The following is a 9,686-nucleotide window of genomic DNA, read 5'->3' on the forward strand; positions in this document are numbered from 1 at the left end:
CTCTTGGATGAGAGACGAAACGTTTCTAGATTTTTTTGCTTTGTTTTGTTTTTTGTTTTTTTGAATGTCCAGAGGACCAGATTGAACTTTTTTGGATAATTTAAGTATACATTTATTTTACTGGATAAAAACGTATTCGGGTTTTTATTTGCAGAACACTGATGCTACTTAAATGAACAAGCGAGGCTTCGTTATTGCTCCAAATAATCAAAGGTTTAAATTTTGTGGTTTTGGCTTAAGTCGTTCCAAGTATCGACAAAGAAAATAATCCTGATTCTGCCTCGCTTGAGAGGAAGTGAATGTTGAGGATTTATTTTATCGCCCGCTGCAGAGGCCTCCACCCCAGCAGAGACTGACATAACGCCTTTAAAGTGAACCTTTCTTTTGTCAGCCTGACTTGTTTGGACTAAAACACTTTTTCCTTATCGTCCTCCGGTAACTTGACAGCTCTTCACCGCTGTCTTTTCCCGTCCCCTCGCCCCGTCTCGTGAGTCGACGCACCAGCAGACTGTTTTTGTAGCTGGCTTGTCTCCTTGCAGGACTGAAGTAAACTGAACGGTGACAGTTCTCTGTGCCGCTCAGCGTCTGTGTTGAGTCTAAGCTCCAGTTTTGTTTTTCTCTGCTCTTTGTGTTTGATGAGAATCAGCCCGATTTAACTGAGGTTTGAGTGAGCGCAGAGACCGGCTGGCTCTGAGGGGCCCGTTCAGTATCTGTCAGCCTGACCTTGGTTTACCGGAGATCTTAGAAAACAAAATGTCTTTCTTAGTTTATCATTTAGAGTAGTTCCAGTTTGAAGTAATTCACTCTCTGTCTCTCACTAAAATCAGCTAAATGATGATACACGAGGCTCAAACCATTGAGATTTCTGTCAGAACCTGTACATTTTGTTCGTAGTCGATCGTGCTTTTTAAATAAAAAAATAAAAAATTTGTTTTATTGTCCCGCGCCGTAGAGCGAAGAGGGACCCTCCATTCATCCCTCTGCCCTGTGAGCTGGATAATGAGAAGTGACAGGCTACATCTACTAGGTGTTAGAAAGGTATCATTGAAAATTGTATTGCTACTTCAAAAATTCAAGATGGCTGCTGCCATACACGTTAACCGGACGTCCCGATCATTTGAGGAGATCGTGCATTATAATTTTTATACTGTTTCAAAGTATGGTTTCCTTAAATGGTTGAGGAGGCTGAAGATTATGGACTGTACTTGTATAGCGCCTTTCAATCTTATCGAGATACTCAAAGTGCTTTACACTACAATCTGTGCCTCATTTACCCATTCACACAGCACTCTACTAGATCTACAAAGCTAATTGAAGAAATCATCTAAGGAGACTAATCAGTGCTTTTTATCACATTCATACACCAATGGGACACACATCGGAGGCCATGAGGAGTTCAGTGTCTTGCCCATGGACACTTCGGCATGTGACTGCTGGTGTAGTCAAACCCCCAACTCTTGCATTTGAGGACGACTGTTCTAACCACTCGGTACCACTTTATTAAACTATGGGAGCCAAGGCCACCATTGGCCACCCCCTGGCTCTGCCATTGCTCCAGGTCATGAATAAAATGACTCCATCCACTTGCCTGAATCTGTCACTCTGTGCCACCTCGGATATAAAACACCTCCCTCTCTTCTCCACACTAACTCCTGCCCACTTGAATATCTCACACCAAAACATTTAGGTTCATTCTCCATTCAGTTCCAGTCCAGAAAAACACTCGTCTCTAAAACTACAAACATTCACCATTCAAATCCAGTGTTTCCTTACCATTATCCAAGGAGGGCGCCCCCGCCCTGTCTACAGAACCGAGCGTCCTGCCTACCGAACTGTCCCCCATCGACAACTGACAGCACTGTCGTAGCACTAAGCTAGCAGTGTGCAATACAAAAGTGCTAGCTCAAAAGTGGAACAAACAAGCGTGTCTCCGTTTCCACCCCTGTCGACAAAAATCAAGGGAGAGATGGGCGCCAAGGAAAGTGACCTAGGGGAGAGACTGAAACCCTTCAGGGAGGGACACCGGAGTATCGCTTGTTAATAAAAGTTTTATTTGAAGCTGCTTGTGTTTGTTGGGTCCAACCTGCAACAACTGTGTCAATTCTACTCTACCAGACAAGATGTTGCGTCAGCTCCTCCAAGGTTTCACCTGTTCAGTGGTTTTCTGTCAGTCTTCACCTTCGATCCAACAGAATCATAAACATATCAAGCTAAAGGAGTTGTGATCTGTTGCCAGAAATGTTCCTTCATGTTTAGTTTCAGGCCCCGCCCAGTGACCTCTAAAAACTGTTACTGAAAGATTTCCACTTCTTGCTGTTGTTCCCGCCGGTGAATCGTTAAAAACCACCGAAGCTCTTTTTTGATGGTTAACTGGACCCAGCTGAGCTGCAACAATCAGATGTAACATTTTGTGTTTGATTTGGAAAGGGGAGCGTTTTCACCATAACGAGAGGCGGGTAGAAAACTCCCCCCCATTCCTAAACTGGTGGTCAAAGTGGAGCAGGTTCTCAGGTTTAGGGGTGTTTAACCTCCGGCCACGGACGTGAAGACGTCTCAAAGCTGTCTTTGTAGGACATCTGTCAGTCAGAGCTCGCACGAAAACCATGATAAATCGTGCTAAGTGGAATTAATGAGCAAATTTTACCCTGGAGACCCGAGCTGCCCCGGCCTTTCAGTGTTTTCACTGCACCGCTTTTTCTGGGGGGGCCCTGGCTTGGGGGCTCGCCAAGCTCTCTTGGGTCCAGCAGGTAATTCCCAGGCATTTCCTCTTCTTTGGCTAAAGAGGAAAACATTTACACATTGGACCCATCCATGTATGCTAAAGTCATCAGCTGGGGGGAAGGGAAATAAGAAGGTGTGGGGGGTTGTTAATGTCACATTTTCTGACAAACGTCACCTCACGTTTAAGAGTGAGAAATTTTGATCTTTTAGCCCTTAAAGTATGTGTTGTGGATGTCTCTCAGCTACCGCAACATTGAATTGTAGCTCAATATCTATAGATACCACCAAGTTGCAGCTGTTTTGTGTTGGTTACGGTCGTTTAGCTGTGGAGGCCATCTTGAATTGGATTGAATTTGAAGAATTTTAGCTGTTTTGGTCAAACCTTGATGTTGATATTGTGCAGGATTGCATACAGGACTGCAACAAGCCAAACTCATGAATAAGTAGCAGAATTTAGCAGAGTGCTAATTAGAAGCTAAAAATAGCAGAAGGTTCACTAAAAGTCAAAAGTTTCAAAATTGTATTTAAAAGCTAAAAATAGCTAAATGCAAGCAAAAAATAAAAGTTTAAACAAAGTGTGTCAGAAGTAAAAGTATATTAAGGGTAGCTAAATGCTAAAACTTGCAAAAACCTGGCTAAAAGCTAAAAGTAGCAAAAGGATGGCTAAAGGTTAAAAGAATAAAAAATATGATAAAAGTTAAAATTAGTTAAATGTTAGCAAAAAAGCTGAAAGTATGAAAAAGTTGGCTGGAAACAAAGTAATTAAAATCTAGCTACTAGCTAAAAGTAGCAAATTGCTGGCTAAAAGTAGCAAAAGGTTTAGTTAAAGGAGAAAAGAGTTTGCTAAAAGTAGCAAAATACTACATAGGAATTAAAAGTACATTTCAAAGATCATAGTTGTAAAATTGTAGCTAAATGCTAAAAGTAGCTAAAGGTTGGGTAAAATATATAAGTAGCAAATGGCTAGCTAGAAGCTGTAAGTAGCAAATCTGTTACTAAAAGCTAAAAGTAACATAATGCTACATACAAACTAAAAGTAGCAAAAGTTTGGCTAAAAGTTAAAAGTAACAATTAGCCTAATGCTAGCAAAAGCTAAAATATCAAAAATGTGGCTAAAAACTAAAAGTAACTAAAATCTAATTATAGGAAAATGATATATAGGAACTAAAAGTTGTAAAAATATAGCAAAAAAAAAAAGTAAAAGTATCAAAATGGTAGCTAAAAGCTACAAGTAGTGTTAGCAACCAAGTCGCAAAGTGTGCTGAAGTAGATTTCAAACTGAACAAGTCGAAGGAATTAAAATGTTTTTCTATTGAGAAATTATTTGGAAATTAAATTAAATATTTTTCAAAGTATAAAAGTTACAACAACAAAAATTCACAACAGCTATCTCCAGAATGAGCCGAACATTTTGATACATGAACGGCTAAAATAGCACAAAGTCTTAGGTTGTGATTATGAAAATGATTTACTGAAAAGGACTCTGCAGTAAGTTTTAGCTACAATCCAAACTAAAATATTTTTCGCCTCTTCCACGTAAAAAACAAACAAACCAGACACAATTATTTTTCAAAGCGAACTGAAAATGTTGGAACGAGTTCACAGATCTGATGAATCTTGTGTTTGTGCGCGCGGGGTTGATGCGGTTCTTTGTGGGTCTCAGTGGGGATCCTGCCGGGCCCCGGTGGGAAAAAAAAAAGCCCGTTGGAGACAGAACCCGCGGCCTTCAGAGGATTTCCACGGCCCTGAAAGGCAGCTGTGATCATTCAGGCCGATCTTCGCCGGTGGTCTTTGCTCTTTAATAACTTTATTAGCAGCTCGGAGACGTGGCGCTCGGATTATTGTCTCGTTTGTCCCCCGTCTCAGCTGTCCGTGGACGGCCCTGATGAGAGGACATCATCCAGGTGCGACCAATGATGAACAAGCTGCAGTTTAAACCCAAATATGACCCGGTTTCAAGACCTTCAGGAGGACAGAGCGATGCTGAACCTGGGCAGGGCCTCCTGAAGGATTCTGGGTAATTTTCCTTCAGACTGGCCCGTTTATTTTTGGTCAACAGCAACAAAAACACTCAGATCCGTTCACGGAAATGAATTCTGATTCAACGTTCACACTCGTTTTCCTGTTCTTTTCAGTCTACTCCTTCAGACTTTGTTCTCTAGCTGTTTGTGTATCAAAACGTTCGGCTCATTCTGAAGACGGCTGCTGCAACTTCTGGCTTTTGTAGCTTTGATACTTTTGAAAATATTTAAAGTTACTCACAAGAATTGTCCCCATTGAAACACATCGAGCTAAAAAATGTTCTCTTTGAAAGCTGCTTCAGCTTCTGACTGTTCTGAACTCTGATTCTTTTTGTTACTACTCTACAACTTTTAGCCAATAGCTTTCTGTTAATTCAAATTTTAGCCGTTTGAGTAGTTGTAGCTTTTAGTCAACCTTTTATTTTAGCTTTTAACAATCTTTTTTGCTTCTTCGCTTGCCTTTTTAAACTTATGATTTTTCCTGGTTATTGGCTACTTTTAGCTACCATTCTGTAGCATTTAGCTTTTAGATACCAATCTACAACTTTTAGCTTTTACTGAGCTTTTTGCTGCGTTTATCCAACTTTTTGCTACATCCAGCTTTTAACTTCCTTTCTGATATATCAAGATTTAGCTACTGTCATGCTACTTTTAGTTTTTAGATGACCTTTCTCAACTTTTTGAGTTTACTTAGCAACTCTGCTACATTTAGCATTTACCTGCCCTTACTACTGTTTTTCTTTTACAATTTATACTTTTGTTGGATGTAACTGGGACCCTGTGTACACAATTTCGTTCCACCAGATGTACCGCATGAGAGCCGAATGACAAAGAAAACCACCTTGTCCTTTTGCTGTTTACTCAGATTTTTGTACATTTAGTTTCTTGCTATTATTTCACAAAATATAACTTTTAGTTAGCTACTTTAGCTTTTGGGTAGACTTTTTGTACTTTTACCTACTTTCATATTTGTAGCACTTAGCTAACTGTTTGCTAGTGTTTTACTAGTTTTACGTTCAGTTAGCCTTTTGCTTCTAGCTTCTGTTAAGTTACTTTTTGCTATAATTTTTTACATTTTTGCTGGCTTTTAGCTAATATTTCACCACTTTTAGGTTTTTAGCAATGTTTCTGACACTTTAGCTATTTCTACTTTATCTGTTTTGCTACTTTAGCATTTAGCTCTCTTTTTGCTATGTGTTTAGCCTATTGCTATGTTTACCTAAGCTTTTGCTCCTTTTAGCTACTTTTTCTACATGTAGCTGTTTGTTAGCCTTCTTTCTGTTTGTATTCTACCATTTTGCTACATTTATCTTAGCTTACTTTCAGCTTTTTCGGCTGTTGTTCAGCACTTGACGTTCACTCAACATGTAATTTCTTCAGCTTATTTCTCCCCTCCTTGTCAGTAGCTCTGTGGTCAGTGAGCGTTATGACGTTCTGGACGATCAAACTGATGCCCCCCCCCCCCCCCCCTTCATTCTTAATAGGAAATGGGGGAGCTTCAGACCGGTCCTCCTCCCCCCCGGGGGCCCGTGATCAGGGATGTGTACGGCGGGGAGGAACCAGGGATGACAAATAAAAGCTGAACCCTTGAATGGCAAGGTTCTGCTTCCCGTGGCCATGTTTGCAGCGTGGACCCCGGAGGCCATAGCCTCTCGGCCCGGGGGGTTGTCAGTTACTGATGGCGCTGTTGTTGGGTCCAGTGTGAAGGTGGGGGGAGGGGGGCCCAGCACAATCCGGCTCCTTAAAAAGCATGAATTAATGAAGTGGCAGAGCTGGGAACTTCCTCGGCGCTCAGAGACTTCCTTAGCATTTCTTTGGGCCACAGCGTCTTTTCATCCTGTCGGGGTTTTCTTCACCCTCCCCCCCACAGACCATCAAAAACTGTCTTTTTTTGGACTCTTTAATCCCTGGGATTAAGTTGGAAACTGATAAATTCAATCAGCGGAAAGTTAGACGTCTCGCCTCCTCGATTCAAACGGACCGAGCTTCGTCAGAAATGGTTTCCAATGAGGGACGAAAACCGTCCCCGCAGCTGGACACTCGTCCTGCGGCACAGCTGGACACTCGTCCTGTGGCGCAGCTGGACACTCGTCCTGCGGCGCAGCAGTCTCCATTTTTACTGCTGCTCTTCCTTTCTCATATATGTCGTTTCATAAAATCTGGAAGATTTAGTTGCTTTTTCCGAGGCTTATGTTATTTATGATGCCTGCTCACCTGATTTAAGAACCAGCAAAGATGCAGTAGCAGTTTTATAGTTCTGTAAATTATTCTGGTGGTTCTGACGGGTACCGGCAGCGCGGTGGCTCAGAGGCTGCTCCTCGTCTCACAGGGGCTGATTTAAAATCCTCGTCAATGGGAAAAATGGGGCTATATTTGGCAAATGTTAACTGGAGAAATCATCTCTGAGAGCGTGGTGTGGATACTGAGCGCTGAATGACTGAAAAGGTCAAACTTGGTTCTTGAAGAAAAAAGGCTAAAATGAGCTGAACAGTAGCAAGAAGCTAAAAACAGTAAACATCTGTTAGGCTATGTTTAACATCTGTTTAGCAAAAATTAGCAAAACGTAACTAAAATCAGTACAACAAATGCTAAAGCTAACATTAGCAAACAGATGCTAATATTAGTAAAACACTAGCTTCTTGTTTATCGGCTGTTCTCTATTTAGGGTTTTCAACAGGGAGTCATGCTTCTCCATCTAGGAGTAGAAATAAAACATGCAAAAGTTCAAATATGCAAAACAAGCTGAAGCTGTAATAGACAACACAAAAGCTAAAGTTAGCATTTTTCATAAAATTAAAAAAAGATTAGCAAAACTGTTGCTTAAAGTAGTAGCACAAATGATAAAGATAAAGCCAACATGAATAAAGAGATGCTAAAGTCCACATTTTCAAAACAGTAGGTAAAATGAGCAAAACAGTAATTAAAATCAGTACAACAGATGCTAATGCTAACATTAGCTAACAGATGCTAATATTAGTACAACAGTATCTTCTTTTTTATCGGCTGTTCTCTTTTCAGGGTTTGCACCAGGGAGTTATGCTCCTCCATCTAGGAGTAGAAAAAATGTGCTAAAGTTCAAATATGCAAAACAAGCTGAAGCAGTAATAGTCAAAACAAAAGCTAAAGTTAACATTTTTCAGCAAATTAAAAAAGATTAGCAAAACTGTTGCTTAAAGTAGTAACACAATTGATAAAAACAACATAAATGAAGAGTTGCTATAGTCCACATTTTCAAAACAGTAGCTAAAATTAGCAGAACTGTAACTATAATGAGCAAAACTAATGCTATTAGCAAAGCAAATGCTAAAGTTAGCAGAAAATTAGGAAAACGTAACGCAACATGCCAAGGCTAAAAACAAGAAAAGTAATTAATAAAATTACTAAAATAGATGCAAAAGCTAAAATAAGCTACTGAAAGCTAAAGTTATCAATATTTTAGCAAATAATGTAATATTGGCAAAACTGTAGCTGAAACTATTACACAAATGATAAAGGTAAAACAGAAGCACAGTCAGTAAAATTAGCCAAACACTTGTTAAGAGTACCAAAAAAATGCTTAAGTTAAAATAATCAAAACAGATGCTAAAATTAGCTAATATTTAGCTAAATGTTGCAAAAAGATGCTAAAGCTAATGTGACAAACCAGTAGTCTAAATTAGCCCTTAATTAGTAAGTATCAGCAAAACTGTAGCTAAAAGGAGCAAAGCACTTGCTTAAACTTAAAATACCAAAAATGTAATTAAAGCAAAATATTATCAAATAATTTGACAATAACAAAACTGTAGCTAAAAACTAAAAGCAATCTAATGAGAGCTAAAATAGCTTAAAAAGCCAAAGAGTCTGTAGCTGCAGTAGATTTGGGGGAAGAGGTCCTGCTGGCTCATATTTCCTGATTTAATGATCTCTTTAAGCGAAATGTTCACACATCGCGACCACGGCGTGTCCTTGAGAGCCGACAGCTCCAGATCCGCTGATCGTTCTCCCGTTTGGTGCAAACGGGCCAGTTTTATGGAGATGTATCGGCCTCCGGAGTGCGGACCTGGATCGTGTCAAAGTCCTCAGCGTTGAATCACGGGGAGTCAAGCCGAGGCCGCGGCGCAGATAAAACAAACGTCTCCGAGTGGAGGGCGGCCTGTCCACAGCTTCACTAATGGAGGCCTGTTTACGCTTGGAGGCTTTATCTGCAGCGAAGCGCCCTCGGCTTGCTCCAGCGCTGGAATTTCTCCTGTAAAAGCTTAATACTGCGCTGCAAATCACAAAAGTAAATAAATGTAAGGAATAATCAGTTGGGTGGGGGGGAGGGGGGGGCATTAAAAACTTGGCTCTGATGGTATCTCTGATGAAGCAGACGTTTGGAGGGTAAACACGAGCCGAGAGCATGGCTTTTGGAGCAGAACCGTTTAAAGACTCCAGATCCTGGACTCTGATAGGCTGGTTGCCTCCAGAGAAGCAGTGTTTGTCTGGAGGCTCCAGCCGAACATTTTGTGCATCATCGGCTGATGTGTGCTGCTGATAATTGTGGTTAATGAGCTGAATGAAAGCGTATCAGGTATATTTTCAGCTTCAGGTAGAAGAAACAACATGTTTGTTTGGTAAATAAACATCTAGACCGAACGATTGAGCGTTTGTTCTCTGAACAGAAGGCCCACAAAAGCATCGCCTCAGTCCTTCACAAGTCCTTCGGTACTTTTAGCTGCTATTAGCTTGTTTTAACGAGTCACGTTTTCTAACGTTTAACGAGCAATCTTTGAACAACGAGTCTAAACAAGTTAATTTTACAAACCAGAAAGAAAAAATTCAAACTCTTAACTTGTTTTAACTGGTCACTCTGGGGCTTTAGCTGCTATTTTTTTTATGAAGCGCAAACTAATGAAGAACTAAAAATAGTTTTATCTGTGAAAATACAGTGAGATGCTGACGAGTTATTGCAGCAATACAAAAAAT

This window comes from Nematolebias whitei, chromosome 4 (assembly GCF_014905685.2).
Source record: "Nematolebias whitei isolate Nwh7 chromosome 4, NemWhi1, whole genome shotgun sequence".
NCBI lineage: Eukaryota > Metazoa > Chordata > Actinopteri > Cyprinodontiformes > Rivulidae > Nematolebias > Nematolebias whitei.